The sequence below is a fragment of the Elephantulus edwardii genome, unplaced genomic scaffold (assembly GCF_000299155.1).
Source record: "Elephantulus edwardii isolate Elephantulus edwardi_28Jun2011 unplaced genomic scaffold, EleEdw1.0 scaffold00114, whole genome shotgun sequence".
Lineage (NCBI taxonomy): Eukaryota > Metazoa > Chordata > Mammalia > Macroscelidea > Macroscelididae > Elephantulus > Elephantulus edwardii.
This window is the reverse complement of record NW_006399864.1, coordinates 4784408-4803947: the sequence shown is the minus strand read 5'-3', so window position 1 is coordinate 4803947 and position 19540 is coordinate 4784408.

Sequence of the window (19540 nt, the reverse complement as noted above, 5' to 3'; positions counted from 1 at the left end):
AACAACAACAACAACAACGACAGAAGAATCCCACTGATCCTGCAACCATATCTGCTAAACTGGGTTGCTAGCTCTAACAGTTTTTTTGCTGAGTTTTGGGGGTTTTCTGTGTACACTGTCATATAATTTGCAATTAGTGACAATTTTATCACTTTGCTGATCTGGATGCCTTTTGTTTCCTTGTATTGCCTAGTAAGTACTTCTAATAAAATATTGAATAGAAGTGCTAATAGTGGACACCCTTGTCTGGTCCCTGTTTACAAGGAAAATGCTCTTAGACTTTCTCTATTGATAATGATATTGGCTCTTGGCTTTGCCTATATACTTTTTATTATGTTGAGGAAATTCCCTTCTATTACAATTTTGCTGAGTGAAAGACCACATATACATGATTAAATGTACTATGGAGAGAACATTTATAGTAATAATTTCTGCAGTCAATTAAACAAAGAGATAGAATGAACTACTCCAGGGGAGAAAATATTTTCTTGATTGACTCTAGATTTGTGTAACCTGAATATTGTTTCTAACAAATTAAATCAGAATACAAAAATCTGAGCAAATAAGACACAACTAATGTATATTTATTTATTTTACTCAAAGGAAGTGATGTTGGGAAACATGAAGTTCTGGGTTAATTAGAGATATATACCTTTAAAAGAATTATTCTTTGCTAGAGAGTAAGGGTTACATAATCAACGTTCAGATCGGCATGCAATATCAGAGCTAGTAGTTCTTGATATAAAAAAGGGAAAACTAATTCTGATGGTTTCTGACTGGAAAAGCCATCACTATTAGAAAACCAACACACAAGCAAAAATGCAACAATAAATTAACTAGTGGCAGTTTTGTAAAGTCAAGATCTGTTACAGTAAAACTTCATTAGCTTACCAGTTATAGAGTGAGGCAAAAGGAGCTCTGGTCACCTAGTGGTCACAAATTGTGCTGTTATTCCAAAGGGTGACAGTTCAAATCTGTGTGCTGCTCTGAGGGAGAAAGATAGGCAATCTCCCCCTGTGTGCTTTAAAGCCTCTGAAAATCTACTGGAGGGTCACCTATGAGTCAATTCCTGCTTGATAGCATATAACAGCAGCAACAGGTAAATAGAAATACTTCATTATGTCTATTGCTTTTTCCTCTGAAAATATTTGACTTGTTTCATGACAGTGAGCCAAGCACGAATTTCTTGAACAGGGTTTAGGGCTGTTGTACATAGGGTCGCTATGAGTCGCAAATGACTCTATGGCACATAACAACAACAACAACAAAAATTATCTGTGACTAACTATATACATATACACAAATTGGAGAGGAGAGATATTACCATCATAATATGTATGCATATATTATTAATATCCAAAATATTAGTGCTTCTTTGGAAAAAGTTAATACATAAAGTTTTGAACTGTACTAAAAAAAATTTGCTTCTTTGTGGATAAGTGGTGCATTACTATTAAAGTTTTACAGCATGTTTAATTGTTCACACCTTTACAAACAACCATCTCAGAAGATATATTTTATATGGAATATATATGATTGTATGAAACATAATGCAAAAGAAAGATTATATCAAACAATGTATATGAATAAAAACACTTTTTAAAAGTATATCTTTCTTTGACATCTCACATTTATTTTTAAATTGCTTATTTCTGAGATGTGATATTTTTTATAAAATTTAATTCAATACCAAATAATTACGTAGCATTTTTAAACTTGTTGGAGTTGAATAAGCTACTTTTGAGAATGAAATAAAAATTGAATTTCCTATTTATTGATTTTGTCTGAGTTGCCATTTTCTAACTGACTTTTCTTTTAGACTTTCTAATTACATAACCATTCCAGTATTGCCTATTGTATGTTTTTCTTTGCAATAATGAATCTGTTCATCATAGATGGCTTGCCTATTATAAATGCAGGATGAACCAGATAAAGACCATAACTTTCTCCTCAACCTTAATTTACCAGTCAGTTCTCCTTTGTTGCTTGGAAGAAAGCTAGAGTTTCTCTTCTTAATTCTTTATTCTAGTAAGAGTTGAAACTGTCAAATAATCAAGTAAAAATTTTATCACCTGCTCAGTTTGACCAGAACACAAACTCCAAAGGAAGTCTAAGTCTCCCTTGCTTCCGTGTTATATTGCTGTGTCAATTTCCCCATCTATTCCAATAAAACTCAAATGCTTTCTCTGTAGTGAGAAGTAAGTTTTATTTACTTCAAAAAAGAAAGTTTAAACTTTACTATTTTTATTCCTTTCAAATGAATTTTTAATATATCATTTCTTATCCTTTTTTGTTAGATTTTTCTGAGTAACACTTTCCTGAAACTGACATGATTCCTTAAACAAAATCTATATATTGCCTTAAATTTGAAAAAATAATTAATTTTGTCCAAACAGCTTTCTGGTATTTGAATACTCTTTGCAACACTTCCAATACATTTTTACCAAAGTTGAGCTTAAAATTTTTAGTTCCGTGCAATCTCCATATTTCCAAATTAATACTTTTCCCCCAGAAAATTATAAGACATCTATGATTTACAATATAACAAAATAGAAGAGTGTTTTGTTTGTTTTGCATTCTTTGCTCAATAATTGGCTCAAATTCTGTCTTTTGGTGTATTATATATCAGGTGCTTGAATTTCCAATAACAAGTCTTTCAAACATTTGAAGAAAGGTCCCAGCATAGCACAAAGTCACGATGTATTGTTCACAGAAACTCCATGAGGTATAGCCAATCCATTGCTATGCTGCTGAGAACTGGGCAGTGTGTAAGGATAACAGAAGAAAAAAATATGCCTTTGACCTGTAGTGCTGGAGGAAAGTATTGAATTTCCCGAGACCTACCAAAAGAACAAGAAGATATGTGTTGGCGAAGGTGCAGCCAGTGTGCTTCTTGGAGGCAAGGATGGCAAAGTTTCATTTCTCATAATTTATGTACTTTGGTAGGAGAGGCTATTCTTTGGAGAAGGGCATTATATTTGGAAAGGTGAGGGGATGGTAAAGGAGAGGAAGACGCTCAAGCAAGTAGGGTGACACATTAACTGTGGCAATGAGCTTGAGTGTATTAGAGATTGTGAGCTTCACCTAAGGTATGACAGAGTACAGACAGAGTCACTTATAAGTCATACTTGACTACACCTAATAACAACAATAACTAAAATTTGCTGAATTTTTCTTCTCTGTTTTTATTAAAATCAAACACATTTTTCAATTTTTAATGAAGGAATAATATAAAAGCAATCATGAAATCTCAGATATCTTAAGGCTCATAAGCATCTTGGGATATGAAAAGAGTTAGACTTGAAAGAATGAGTTATTCTCACACTGTGACAATGAAATTCTTCCAGAATTTGGAAAGCACTCTTGTGGCATCATTCACCAGAGGTTGCACTGTTAACAGAAAAGCTGCAAGTCTCCAGTCTAAAGCCACCAGAAGCTCTGAGGGGAAAAGATGGACTGTCCCCTCCCATTGTGATTTGTAGCCTCATAAACGCAATGGAAGTTCCAGATGAGTAAGAACCTGCTTGTCAGCGGTGAAAGAGTCAGTGAGAAAATGAGTGAATCACTTCTAACATTTCAGAGCTTGTTTCTACTTCTCAGTCCTTCCTATCATGTTCAAAGGCTTGAAATTTTATATTGTTAGATACTTTGTAGACCGGAGAGTTAACCTCAACATTTTTAGGATTTACTTTAAAATGTAGGCTATTTTCTTTTCCCCTTTACATTTCTGTAACATTTTAAAATATTGGTTATCTGTCATCTCCATTATTTAAAAATTTCATCGGTTAGTTTCATTCTGGGCATTTTTCTCTTTCCCGGGTATTCTTTTGTTTCATTTTACTAACACCCACAGGAAAATTACAAAATCAGTAATATGCAATTACCAGAACCAGTGAAATAATTTTAAAATAGCACACAGTTTCTGCACATAAGTCATTATTGTTAGATGACATCAAGTTGACCATTGCTCATAGCAACACAATGAACAAAACTCTACCCTGTCCTGTACCGTGTGCATGATCTCTTCCACCCTCAAACCCACTGTTTCAGTCCTTGTGTCAAACCATTTTCTTGAAGACCTTCCTTTCCTTACTGACCCTCTACTTTCTCAAGCACGAATCGTCCTTTCAAAGAATAATGCATCCTAACAATCTGCTCAAAGTATGTAAGATGAAGTTTCATGAACCTTGCTATAAGGAGTGCCGCCCTGTATTGACAGATTTGTTTGTCCTTTTGGCAGTCCACGGGATACGCAATAGTTGTTACAATCACTACTGTTCAAAGTCACTGATTCTTTATTGGTCTTCTGTATTCATTTTCAAACTTTCAAATGCATGATGTTGTTGTTGTGTACCATAGAGTCAGAGCCAACACATAGCTGACCTTCCGGTGGGTTTTCAATGGCAATTAATAGCACAGGAGCAGCTGGTGGCCCAGAACAGCGTGCCTTTGGGATTGAAGGGCAGCTTCTTGCCACTAGGCTACCAGAGTAACTAAATTAAAATGCCATGGCTTGCATCAATAATGCCTTCATTTTTTTAATGGACAGCTTTGCACTTTAGCACTTTTCAATAGGTCCTTGGCAGTAGATTTGCCCAGTTTGTTTTATTTTATATTGATTTGCATACACAATTCTATATATTGTGTTTCATTCATACATATTGTGTTGCACACACTTTCACTCATACTATCTTTCATATGATCATTCCTACACATTGTTTTATAAAATTAATCACCATTTATCTATGCCCACATTCACCCCATCTCTTCAGGTCCCCACTATATTGATCCTAATTTCCCCATCTCTCCTCTCCACTCAACAAACTCTGAGACCTCATGGTAACCCCCTCACCACATTTTCCTTCCTGCCCCCACCTCCATTTCCCTCTTTAGACTTTTATCCACCTCTTACTAGCCATCCTATTTTTATAATAATGGTCTTATGCTGTATTTGTCCTTATCAGACTGAGTTAGTTCTCTCAGCACAAAGCTTTCTAGTCTCTCCTATAGAGTATTTTAGAAAATCATTGTTCCTGAGTATTGCAGTAGTATTCATTTTAACAACTTCCATCATGAGTGTTGGTTATGTATACAAGCAAAGTAACTGATAACTTCAATCTTTTCCCATGAATCATGATGTCACCTACTAAGCCAGTGGTGAGGATTTTTGTTTTCATAACATTATGGCGCAACCTACTGAAGGCTACGGCTTATTATATGTCAGTGAATTCTTCAAGTCTTCTTCACTTTTTGCAAGTCAGACTGCATCATTGGCATAATGAGTCTTTGTGAGTCTATTGAGGCTTTTTCCAATCCTCACATCTCTATCCTCCTAATAGAGTTCAACTTCTTGAATCATTTGCTCAGAATATGTATGAATAAAGATATGATATTTTTCCAATTAATATCAATCACATTTATTTTTGGCATTATATCATAAAGTATTGCTCATCTACTATTATTTAAATACTTCTATCCAGATGAACTACCAACACACATGTTCTGATGCACAGGTGCTTTTATTTCTAAAAGCCATTACCTCTAAAGAAAGAATATTATGAGACTTTTTGTACTTTTAGACAGATTCCTAAAAAATGGGGCTTTCAGCATTTGCATCTCTAGAAAAAAATACTGTATTTTACATCTATACATTTTATATATATATTTAGAAAGCTTGTCACACTCTGGCTGAGTGGCTGTAAATCACTGTCAATTTAACCTGTTTTCACAATATAATTTTCAAAATTTTATAAGGTCATTGTCTAATCTTTTCTTCCTTCTTTCCTGTAAGGTATACTATCTCTTGTTCTCATGAATACATAAGCCTTTGGAAAACTAACTGGTCTAGATAACACCAGCTTGCTTAATTCAACCCACAGGAACAGTTGCTGTAGGTAGAAGCACTTAAAGTTGAATCTTATGTTGGATGTAGTCAAGTGTGCCTGCACAACTATTTCACTGCAAAAAAAAAAAAATTCATCTAATGCCATAGCTATTTTCCAATACCATGAAGATTAATACAGTGAAGGCTTTGGAAAATGCATGTCATGGGACTGTGGGTGAAATTTATTTCTTTTATAAAGACTATCTCTTTAAAAGAAATAACTTTCAACTGAAGGTAGAGATTAAAAGACTGATTCTGTCTGTAATAGTTTCATTTTGCTAACAATGTTCATATTTTTTTTATAAAAATCATAAACTATTTTTTACCTATATGATTAATTCTGGTAGGGAAAAAACTCTGCAATTGGGAAATTAAATTTTAATTTTGTGAAAGAGGCCACACAGATTGATTTTAGAATACTTTAGTTCAAATTATTTCTAAGTAGGTAAAAGTAGATTCATTTTAAAAATTCCAGAATAATGCATTTATCTCATATATAGAGATAACCATATTTCCCACAGCTCTACTTTAAGAATTGAGCAAAATGAAATATAAGGACATGTCAACAACCATGTCTAAGCACAGTAATATCAAGTCAATATCAAGGGATTCAATGAGACAATGTCACTCATCCATGGCCCTAAAGGCTCACAGACAATTTAGATGCATTGTCTTTTGTCATGGAACTTTCCATCTTCTATGCCTCAGAACCATTAGTTAATTCAACAAATCACTATCCTGGAATACATGCAAAAGCACATTTTTCTTCATATGGTAATGGCCAAGAAATATGCTTGAGGTTTAATTTTGTAGAACTGACTAGACAAGTGATCTCGTCAGTAAAGAGTTGTGCTGCCCATCCGTAAAGGACAGCTTGACTGCTCTTCATAGGAACGATGAGCAAGCTCCTCTCATGCCAGTGACAGCCTCTGAAGACCTGCTAGAGGGTCAGTAAGAGTTGGGTCTAACTCAAGGGCAAGAATGGAGAGAGAACGATTTAGTTAAGACTTCATTCAATAGCTCATGGCTATTCCAAAAAGCTGAGCAAAAGAATGAATGTAAGAAAGCAATGGGCAACACAGTTTGCTAGTTCAAAATGAAAGGAGTAAAGAGAACATTTTTTAAAATGTGTGGATAAAGATGTTTTTAAACCCTAGTAACTTATGTTGAAATCAGATATTCAAAAATATTAATGCCATCTGGATTCCTGTCACCCCAACAGCTTTGAATGATCTCCTCCCATGACACTTGCACCTCTGTAAACCCACTAGAGAAGTCAACTATGAGTCAGTTCTGTCTCTAGAGAAACGAACAATGGGTGATAAACTTCTAACTAAATTACAACCAGTATTTGAAGAAATCAATATGTCTTTATTGCTAACATTCTTTGTATAGATCAAGTAATGAGAGTTCTAGGAAGAGTCTATAAGGAGTTATGCTATCAATCCAAATGCACCACCTCTCTAGAAGTTCAAAGTCACTAGCAGCCCAGCAGGAGAAACGTGGGCAATATGTTCTTGTGTGATTTACAATCTGCAAATACTCAGTGGAGAGTCAGCTAAGAAAGTGTTCCATCTCTATGGCAGTGGGTTTAATTGCATCTTTGTTACTGACATTCAGCATTTGTTCAATAGCTAGTTCTTGACAAAACTGGCTTTAAATATGATAATGTAGTGTTCAGCAAAAATCATTGATCCATTTACTCTGTCCTTTTCTTAATTGTTTAAGTAAAGACTGAGGAGCTCTGTGATTCTGGTTAATAGCTTAGCTGCTACTCAAGGTGTTAAGTTTGTATCCACCAGATTCCCTGTGGGAGAGAAAAAGTAACAGCTTCAAAAAGGTTTATGGCCTCTGGGAACCTTCTAGGGCACTTCTACTCTGTGGTATAGAGTCACTAATAGAGAACACTTGATAATAGCAAGTTTAGTTTCTTTGGATTTTAAAATGAATTTCAGCTGCTTTTTTTCTTTTATTAAAAAAAACCCTGTATTTTATGACTTCTTTCTCACAAATACTATGTCTTTCTGTCAATTCCAGAGAACAAATAATCACTGAACAAAGACTCAGAGATTTCCCCGATGATTTCATGATTACCTTTCAGAAGTTTTGCAGTTATAAATATTCTAATTATACAGACACTGCTATAGAATGGAAAAATAACCACAGTAGCCTACATATCATTAATCTAAATGAAAAATGTAGTGGAATATTTTATCTTAGTAAATACATCCCTGAAAGAATCTGGAAAATGTGGCAATTTGTTTATCATTTCCAATATATAAAGTAGCTACGGAAATATAGTGTTAGAATAGAACTCATTTAATTACACACAATCTTTATAATAAAAATGAAAAAAGATGAAATGGACTAATAATCAGGATAACTTAGATTGTAAAATCTATCTTCTTGAATTATCCAATAGATACTTCACAGGAGAAAAAAAGAGCAACCTCCTCGTTGGTGATTTAGAGCCGCTGAAAAAACAATGGAGGGTCAGCTGTGAGTTGGTTCTGGCTCAGTGACATACAACAACATGGCTATCTCAGGTTAATGAACTTTTTAATTCAATTTTATACAGAATAGCTTTAATTAACCATGGTATTTGATACATGAAAAAGGATAAATTTCTTACTGTCATCAAGTTGAAGAGAAAACTAAGCAAGTATGGTATTTTATGAGCTGCATAGATTTCTCTTTACAGATTTAGTTGAAACTTTCCTATCAAAACAAAGCAAAAGATATCTTAAAAAGAGTAGATCATATATATTTCCGTTTTCCTATTCCTTGATTATGTTTTTATATCTAACATCAAATATGCTTTTGCTTTGTAATTCTGGGGAATAGAAAGAACAAAACAAGTGTTCCTATTCATTTCTCAGCAAGGAAATTAAACTAAGGTGCAGAGACAATAAAAGTCAGATGATAGGAAATGTAATGCCTTCTTTCTCCTTACTTCCTTCAAAGAAATATATGGATATTTTAAGACCCTAGTGTTCTTTAAAATAGTTAAGATGTAATTCTATCCTTTCTTTCTTCTTAACTTTTTAAAGGATTTCAATTTTTCACTGTTACTTCGAAAATGCAGCACTAAGGAGTAGTGATTTTGTAAAATACTCCATAACACTGGAGAGTCTAGAGAACATTATGCTGAATGAAGTAACTCAATGTTATAAGGACAAATACAATATAAGACTATTGTTCAAAAAAGAAAAGAATAACTAGTAAAATGCCAGGGAAGGGAAGAGAAATTAAGAAAAGGGAAGGACAGAAATCATGAGGATACAAGAGTTTAGTGGATGTATTGGGGGGAAGAAGAGAGAATGGAAAGATTCAATGGGATTTTAAAAGATGTTGTAATAATAGACATAGATGAATAGTAACTAATTATATGGGAAAGAAGAAGGATCAGCAGTTGGAAAACATGGACATAGTGACAGAAATGAAGCAAGAGATAGAATAGTAGAATTTTGCACAATCAATGATTTATCTATTGCAAATACATTTTATAAGAAACATAAACACAGACTATTCACATGGATTTCACCTAACGGTATGCATAGGAATAAGATCAGTTACATCTGTGGAAAGAATTGCTGGAGAAGGTCAATATCAGCTCTGAAAACTAAGCCACCAACTACTCATATTCAAGTTCAAGCTGAAGCTGAGGAAAATTAAATCAAGTCCAAAGGAAACAAAATTAGAACTTGAGTCTATACCATATGAATTTAAAAACCATCTCAGGAACAGGTTTGAGGCCTTGGACATTAATTAACGAAGACCAGATGAGCTGTGGGAGGATATCAAGAATATCATCCAGGAAGAATGCAAAACGTCATTACAAAGACAGAGGAGGAAGAAAAGAGCAAGATGGAAGTTTCTTCTAGAGAAGAAATCCTAAATATTACACTGGAGCACTGAGAAACCAAAGCCAGGGGAAAAAATTAAGATAATAAGGAGCTGAATAGAAGATTCCAGAAGGCAGCATGGGAAGCATTACAATGAAATGTGCAAGGAGCTGGAGTAAAAAAATAAAAAGGGCTGAACTCGCTTAGCATTTCTTAAGCTTAAGAAACTTAAGAACAAATTCAAACTTAAGTTGAAATACTTAAGGATGCTTTTGGGCAGAATATGAAATGATCCAGGAAACATTAAAAGAAGATAGAAAGATTATACAGAATCATTGTACCAAAGGAATTGGTGGACACAGAAGATTTATTCCATGAAACAATGTATGAGCAAGAGCCTGTGGTGATTAAAGAAGAAGTTCAAGCTGCTCTGAAGGAATTGGCATAAAACAAGGCCCCAGGGATGATGGCATACGGATTGAAATATCTCAACAAACAAATGCTGTCCTGGATGTGCTCACACCAAGCTGTGCCAAGAAATTTAGAGGACAACCACCTGGCCAACTAACCGGAAGAGATCTATATTTGCTCGCATTTCAAAAAAAGGTGATCTGACAGAGTGTAGAACTATCAAAAAGTATCATTGGTATTACATGCAAGCATGATTCTGCTGAAGATTATAAAAAAAATGACTGGACCAACACATTAATAGAGAACTGCCTGAAGTTCAAACTAGGTTTAGAAGAAGCAGTGGCGCTAAGGATATTACTGCTAATGTCAGCTGGATCTTGGCTGAAAGCAGAGAGTACCAGAGGAATGTCTATCTGTGTTTTATTGACTACACAAAGGCTTTTGACAGTGTGAATAACAACAAACTGTGGCTGACTCTGAGAAGAAATGGAAATCCCAGAACACGTGATTGTGCTTATGTGAAACCAATACTTGGACCAGGAGGCAGTTGTCAGAACAGAGCAAAGAAACACTCCATGGTTCAAAATTGGGAAAGGTGTGTGTCAAGGATGTTTTCTATCTGTATATCGTCTCAATCTATATGTGGAAGAGATTACCGGGAGGCTGGGCTCTATAAGAAGTGTGGCATCAGGACTGGAGGAAGATTCATCAACAATCTGTGTTATGCAGATAACACAACCCTGCTTGCTGAAACTGAGGAGGACCCGAAGCCCTTACTCCAGAAAGTCAAGGATTGCAGCCTTCAATATGGATTGAAGCTCAACAATAGCAACAAAAAAACCACAACCAACCAAAAAGAATTTTAAAAAAAAAAAAATCTATGGATCACCAATCGACATGTTCCAAGACACAGATAATGCCTTGTGTATGCTCAATTATTTGTGCAAAGAAAGGTGGAAGATGGCCATCTGACCAACAGAATGGAAGATGTTCATATTTTTGTCCATTAAAAAAGTTACTGAACAGAATGAATAAAGCATCCAACAGTATATTATCACATACAATTAAATTACTAAACATTATTCTTTAAAAGCTAGAGGTTTTTGTAAGCAGGGCAATGACAAGGAACAGTGTTCAGTAGAGGCTGTGGAAGAAGGATATCCTTATTAATATCAGATCTTGTCTGAAAGCAGAGAACACAAAAGAGAGGTATACCTGTGTTCTGTTGACAAAGCAAAGTGGATCATAATAAATTATAGATAACACTGAAACTGTGAGACTTACAGAGCATTTAATTGTGCTTATACAGAACAGTTGGCTTAGTGGACAGAAAGTGATGCTACCAAGCCAAAGGTGGGTGATTTTAATCTGCAGCCCTCAGGCCTGGTTTTAATTGCTTTGGTCCAACATTCTAAGTGGTATCACACTGGTCTGTCCATTTGGTGTACAGAGGTAACTCATGGCTCCTGTGTTGCTGAACACTGTGACACTGATGTGTCAAATGCGAGAATGCTTACCCATGGTGGACAGTGTTTGGTGAAGCTCCCCGATTAAAACAAGCTTGGAAGCAGAGGTGGTGTCCACTTCCGAAATAGCTTGCCTCTGGAAATCCTATGAATTTGGAGAAATGATGAAAGCTATACAAGTGCTCAGGTCTTTCTTTCATAGGGTCACTATGAGTTGTCTATGACTTCTTGGCACTTAATAACAACAACATAAAGAACTTGTGTACTAAGCAAGAAGCTGTTGTTAGAATAGAACTGAATAACAGTGCATAGCTTAAAATTAGGAAAATTATCCCTTAGGTTGTATCCTTTCTCTACATCTATTTAAAATGTACACTGGACAAATAATTCAAGAAGATGCACTCTAGTATGGGTGATATGAACTCAGAAAGTGAAGACTCATCAACACCTGTATTATTGATATAATACAACCTTGCTTGCAGAAAGTGAAGAGGATTTGAGAAAACATTACTGAAGAAGACCAAAGACTATAGCCATCAGTATAGATTACACTTAAAAATCAAGGATCAAAGATCCTCACCAGTAGGCAAATAGCACTGCCAAGGATTTCATGTTACTTGGATCCTCAATCAATAGTCATCATCATCATAATCAAGAAATTATAAGACTAATTGCACCAAAAAAATTTGTTGCCAAAAATGTCTTTAAAATGCTGAGTAAGGATATCAGTTTAAAGATGAAAGAGCATCTGACCTAAACTGGAGTATTTTCAGTGACTTCATATGCATGTAGTTGCCCTCCACAACCTATGTTGTGTAAATGACACAGCCTTGCTTGCTGAAAGTGAGGAGGACCTAATGTACATAATGCCTAAGACCAAAGAATACAGACTTCAATATTAATTGCAACTTAGCATCAGGAAAACCAAAAAGTACTTACCACTGGGTCAATAGGTATACCATGATAGGTGGAAAAAGGGTTGAAGCTCTCAATGATTTACTATTACTTGGATAGACAATAAACATCCTCGATACTAGCAGTCATGAGATCAGGAAACAAAGCTTTGGGCAAGGTCACAGTCAAGGACCTCTGCAAAACACTGAAGAGCAATGATATCAGTTTAAAGACTAAGATGTGCCTGATTCAATCTATGGTCTTTTCAATTACTTACTATACATCTGAGAGACAAACTGGAAATAAAGATGACAGAAGAAAAATTGCTTTCTTTGAGCTGTGTTATTGAGTAGTAATATTCCTTGGACTGCAAAAAGAATTAACAGGATACATAATACTTTGTCATTAGAGCTAGTGTCCTAGAAATTAGTGAGCTGAAATGCACTGTTATTGGTCACTTTTAATTAGATAATTGTATTCTATACTCTACTGGGATAACGGTATTTGAAATAAGTTCCAGCATAAAGTAACATGCAAATCACCATAGTACAGCAAACTGACAGACAAGTACAACTGCAAGCTATAAACAAGTAAGCACACATATACTCAAACTATGAAACCAAAAGCAGCATACAATGTGCAAGTCACACTAGTAAAGCAAACTGACAGAGAAGTGCTGTAAGAGTAAACTGTAAACCAAGCAAGCATAGGCATACAAAACAAATAAACATGTTTTGAAAAATAGAAAACAAATTGAATAGCTTGATAGTGTTATCTGTCAGGTCAGCAGAAAATTAGAGCTGAAATACCAAGTTTGGTCAGTTTCTGCTTGTTTGAATGGTACCTGAGGCCTCAAGACAGGAGCCAGGTCATTATTTAGCCCCAAATAAATTTTAATGAGATCACAAGAACAGAGATTGCTACATTGGACACTAATCACTGAAGACTAGATGCATTGTGGGGTGGCATTCTCATCTAGGCCAGAACTTTACCAAGCTGTAAAAGCAGACCTCTCCTCAGCTGTGAACCACCACCTGCCCTTACGCCCCACCTGTTCGGCTGGTCAGCTTAAAGTGAAGTTGCTAACTCATTAAAAATCACTGCGTGACTTATTTGGGTCTCGCCATGTGTCTGTCCAGGTGCCCTGTCCCCACCCCAAAGGCTGAGAGGAACAGCAGAGGAGAGGCGTGCAGTGTAGCCATCACCTGGACCCACAGGGCTGCTGGCGTGCTGCAGAAATCAACTACTGTACTATTCTTGGAATTAACCATCTTTAGTTAAATGGAGTTTTAATTTAAATGAAGCTTTGCTAATTTTAAGTGTTAAGCATTTTGCACTAAAGTATTCATGTAATAAAAAAAAACATCACCATATAAAGCAAGCAAAAAGTAATTACAAAAAACCAGAAAAGAAGTTAAGACTAAAATGGGCATCAGAAGAAACTCGTAAACTTTCAACAGAACACTGTTGTTTTTGTTGATTGCCGTTGAGTATGACTCTTAGTGACTCTATGAACAAAAGATTTGAAGCCTTTCTATAACTATCGTTGTTTCTCAAAGTTCATAGTTTCCAGAGGCATGTTGTTTAGAAAGTGGATGGCACTAAAGTATGAAATGCTGAAGTAAGCCAGCTGGGCGGAAGATTGCAAAGAACAGTTCAAGATGACAAAGCAAAGTATCATAATAAAATGTTCTAAGATTTGGAGTTAGAAAAGTAAAAGAGGGGAAAATGGTTGGCATGTATCAACCTAAAAGAACTGAAGGAAAAAAAAAACAACAATTCATGCCTTGAGCAGCAATAGTGGATGTTTCTATCGCCAAAATACTGACTGATTCAGAAAGCACCAAAAGATGGGAGAAATACGCAGACATTGTAACAAAAAAAGAATTAATCAACAAGGAATCATTTCAGGAAGTAGCATATGATCAGTACTGAAGGAAGACATTGATAAAAAAGTACTGAGGACATTGGTAAAAAAAGAGGATGAAAAGGCCTCAGGTAATGATTGAACCACATTATTTCTACATATAAGGCATTTCAATAAACAGTTCCCTGGTCTTGCCCAGGAACCTATTCCAAGAAACTTGCAAAATATTTATCTGGTTAACTGACTGGAAGAGATCTGTTTCTTCCCCTTCCCAAGAAGGGTAATCAAACAGAACGTGGACATTATCAAAAAATATCAGTAATATCACATGTCAAGTAAAATCTTACTATAGTTTATTACAAAAATGGCTGAAACAACACATCCACAGATAATTCCAGAAATTTAACCTAAATTCAGAAGTGGATGTAGAACAAGGGATATCATTGTTAATGTCAAATAGAACTTGACTGGAAACAGAAAATACCACAAAGATATTTACTTCTGTAAATTCTGTCAATACTCCTGTTAATGGGTTTCCTCTGGTTTTGGCCCTTAACAAGGTGTTATCGACAGAGTGTCTGTACCAGTGGGTTTGAGCATGTGGGAGATTGTGAGGATGGTGCACAATAGGGCAACGTTCAAATCTGTGTTTCATAATGTTTCTATGAGTGTAGTCTTCTGAGGGGCAATTAAAGTTAACATTACTACTGGCTAGAACAAATAAAAAAGATTAGCTATCACCTATATTATGAAAAGAATACTTCAAGCTATATATCTTTACTTGAAAGGCTATGAGTGGTAAGAACATACCCATAGTCCTACAAGAAATATTAATTAAAATTGCTATAACTCCAATTTATACACCAACTATATAAAGTAAACATGAAGAAATTTAAGATATTTATAATTTGTTTTTTCAGTCTTGAATTGATACAACAAGGATATTGGTAGTTACTCTTCAGTTTGGAGGTTCATGCGTGAAGCAGTTGAATGCTGGAAGGTGGGTTCTCTTCTTTTGGTTGAGGGCTGAGTGTGGACTGTTTGGTTGTTTTTTACATTCACAATCGTGTGTGAACTGATTGGATTTGCTGAATTTAACTAACAATGAACTGTGGGCTGGAAGCCTCTTGTTTAGAGTCAATCAGGACCTAATGGTCAGGTCTTATATTTAAATGTGGGTGGTTGTATTTAAATTGTGTTTGGAACCAATATTCTTCTAAGTGGTACAGAACTGGTCTGTCAATTTGCTGTACTGAGGTAACTTAGGTTGCTGTGCTGTTGAATACTGTGCCACTGGTATGTCAAATGCCATAATGGTTACCCATGGTGGACAGTGTTTGATGGAGCTCCCAGGTTGAGAGAGGCTTGGAAGCACGAGTGGCATACACTTTTTTTAAAAACATGCCTCAGGAAACTCTATGATTGTAGAGAAAGGATCTTAGTTATAGAGCAGGGTTCAGGTCTTCTTTTCATGGAGTTACTATAAGTCTTTCTCAATTAGATGGCACTTTAACAACAACATTGATAGTTACTGGTGATTGGAATGAGAAAGATGGAAACAATAAGGGAATATTATTATTGTTGCTGTTAGATGCCTTTGAGTCAAGTTCAACCAGAGCAACCCTGTGAGCAAACAGACTTGGGTCCTATCATATACTGTGTCATTCTTTTCATCGTTGAGACTTTTGAGCCGATTGCTACAGTCACCAGTCTTCCTTTCTTTCACTGACCCTCAGCTTTTCCAAACATAATATCCCTCCTCACAACATGGCCAAAGTAGGAAACAAAGTTTCACTAACTTTGCCTTTTTTCAAGTTTATTCCTTTGGTAGCCCATGGGATGTTCAGTTCTTTTCTCCAGCACTACAACTCAAAGGCATTAATTCTTCTTCTGTCATCCTTTTTCATCGTCCAGCTCTAAGATGCATAACAGGTGATTGAATGGGTCATGGCCTGAACCAGGCGCACTTTAATCTTTAAGCTGACATGATTGTTTTTAATAATTTGGCAAGGTCCCTGACAGCAGATTTTCCCAATGCAATAAGTCTTCTGATCTCCTGACTCCTTGTGCTAAGTGTGTGATTGTTAATCAAGCAAGATGAAATCATCGACAACTTCAGTCCTTTCTCCATCTATCATGATTTTGTTTCTTCCTGTGGTGAGGACCTTTGCTTTCTTGACGTTAGATGATATCCATATTGAAGACTATAATTCTTGATCTTCTGCAACAAGTGTTTCAAATCCTCCTCACTTTCAGTTAAGCAAGATTGTATTATCTGCATAACACAGGTTATTGATCAGTCTTCCTCTGATTTTAACACCTCATGTCTCTTCATAGATCAGAGAATCACCTGATTTATTTTCTCTTTTTACTAAAACATTAACTACTTCTTCATAGATACTAAGCAATAATAAATGATAAAAGCACAGTTCCAAATTCCACTTAAAAACATCATTGCTATTGAGTCAATTATAGCTCATGGTCGCCCACTCTCAGTTTCTGAATCCTTTACAGAAAGATGACTGATTATCTTTCTGTCAAAGAGCAGCTGCTGAATTTAAACTGCTGACCTGCAGTTAGCATTTCAACCTCTTAAGCAGGATGTCACCAGGACTCCTTTCCTTTTCAAACCAGGCCTGTGTAACTCCAGTGACTGTGAAGAGCATCAAGGACTAAGAAAATATTTTAGGATTTATTTTGGGGGGTTTGTGCGTATGTTTCTTTTTATTCCTTTTCAAACTCTAGTCTCAAGACAATAAAAAACTGACCAAAATTCCAAACATTATGCATAGAATTCAGAGCAGGATAGCACTATATAACAGCCTAAGGCTCCTCAGATAGATACCCAAATCCCGACTCCTGCAGACTTAGTTTATTCAGGAGAAAAATGAGTTATTTCCTCCCATGTCATCAGCAGCCTCTGAAAACCCTCTGAAAGGTTAACTAGTAGTTGGTTGTGACTTGACAGCACATAACTACAATACATATTCTGGTTAATTACTAGAATTATGAAATTATACAAGAGAAGTAAGACATACAGCAAGAGTGACCTGAAATTGAAGATTCTGAAGTAGATATTTTCCCTGTTTATTCTGTCAGAGTGCAGATAAAAGGCCCTCTGTCATGACTGAGACCGCACACCCCTCCTCACACACACAAACACACACAACTTCTATATTTCTAACTGATTTTCTATTGGTGTTAGAGTTCTTTTTCGAAGTACCCACTTTAGTATTATTTGTTTCCCTGGCACCCTTCCAACCATCTCACCTGGTTTTTATTGCCTCCTTGTTTACAGCTTATTCAAACTTTCCAACTCAGCCAGCTTTTATGGCTTTCATTTACAAGTAAGTGGAAGGCCCTAAAAGCTTCCCAGCTGTACATAAGTTGACTTTAGAAAGTGGATTTCTAAGGACTGAGAGGCTGTGCTTTAGGAAATGTTAATTTTCACATCACATGAATTACCTTCCTTAGCATTCTTTCATATATTAGCATTGCTTTTGTCTAGTAGCTCATTTACAGCGTGTAGACAAATAGAAGTTCTCTGAGTAAAATAGTTAAGAACTCCAATATCGTCAAAATGTTGGTGATGCCACCCCCCCCACCCCCCACCCCCGCACCGAGGCACCTGGGAAGGCAGGCCCAGTGAACTTAACAACCTTGAAAACAATACAGAGCAGTTCCACTCTTCAATGTAAAGTCTTCAAGAGTCAGAACTGACGTGAGAGAAACCTACCACAGCCAAGTGGTAAGGGAGTTGGCCTGGAAGTGAGTGAAAGAGGGATTTTTGTCTTGGCTCTTGTTTTGAATGTTTCCTGCCATTTGCTGTCTGGTAAGCCCCAAGTTAGGATATCTCCAAGAATAAGAAAATGAAGCGTTCCTCATCCTGCTCCCCCTTTATGATATTTGGTGTGTTTAAATCCATTGTTGCAGCCATTACACAATTCTTCTCACTGAGGGACTCTTCTCCTTTGCTAGGCCTCACTATACACATTTTCCTTACTCCAAAATCAGGCTTTTCTGATATTACCCCTAAAGTGAGCAAGTTGTATATTCTGGGGTCAATAGAATTTTATTTGACTAATATTCTGAAATAGGTTGTCAAATCTTTCTTCCTAATCTGTTTAATCTAGAAACTTCAAGAATCTGTCCACCAAGGGTAAACTTACTGTTACCCTTGGAATAACTTCCAGTATCACAGCAAGTAAAGATACACAATGTGTGAAAACTACCTTGCAAACTTTGGTTTCATCAGATTGCTAAGGTCTGAGATGCATCACTATGGAAAAAAGGTTTTAAATTAGATCAATTTTCTTTTATAAGATTTTTATAATGTTGAACTATTGTAGTGAGAAACTCAAAGCATTAGTCATAGAACATAAACATGGTTAAGTTGTTCTTATTTAACAACAAACATAAAAAAAATCTGCATGACTGTATAAATACTGATAATGAGACCCCATTCCAATTAAGATGCTGTAGAACTTGGACTGTCAGCATATTTATGACAGGAGTACTTAACAGCTAAGTACAATTACTTCATAGAAAAACTTGGAACATATAAACCAAATAGCAAAAATTATGACAATATTTACTATGTATTTATTTCTTAAACCTTGCATATAACTATTAAGAGAGAACATGCATATACTTCAAATTAAAGGTAAAACAAGTATGAAGATCCATCGAAGGGAGGGGAGAGCAGAAGGCCGAGGGCAGATGAGGGGGGGGGGATAATCATAAGGCCATAAGGTCCCACAATGTAATGGGTCAAGAGAGACAAGGGTGGAGGAAATGGGAAAAGTTTGGTGAGAAAACCAATGTGTATGAACTTTGTAAATAAACCAGCATAAAATTTTTTTGAAAGTTAAAGACTGCAATAATACTAATAATAAAGACTTTGTATCTATCAGCCTTTAAGTCTTAGAGAGGGGGAACCTGACTTGTAGGTAGAGAAGAGTCAATAAGTCAGTTGCTATTACAAACCATCAAATTGAAATAGATTCTTAGTTGATCCTCCAGCAAGTTTTCTAAGGCTGTATAATGCATGGGAGGAGATTACCCATCTTTTTCTCATGGCCCAATTTGTGGAAACACAGGACTTTTGAATTGGCAGCACGACTCCCTACTACCAGACCCCCAGAGCTCTCTTGAAAGGGACAGCTGTTGTCAG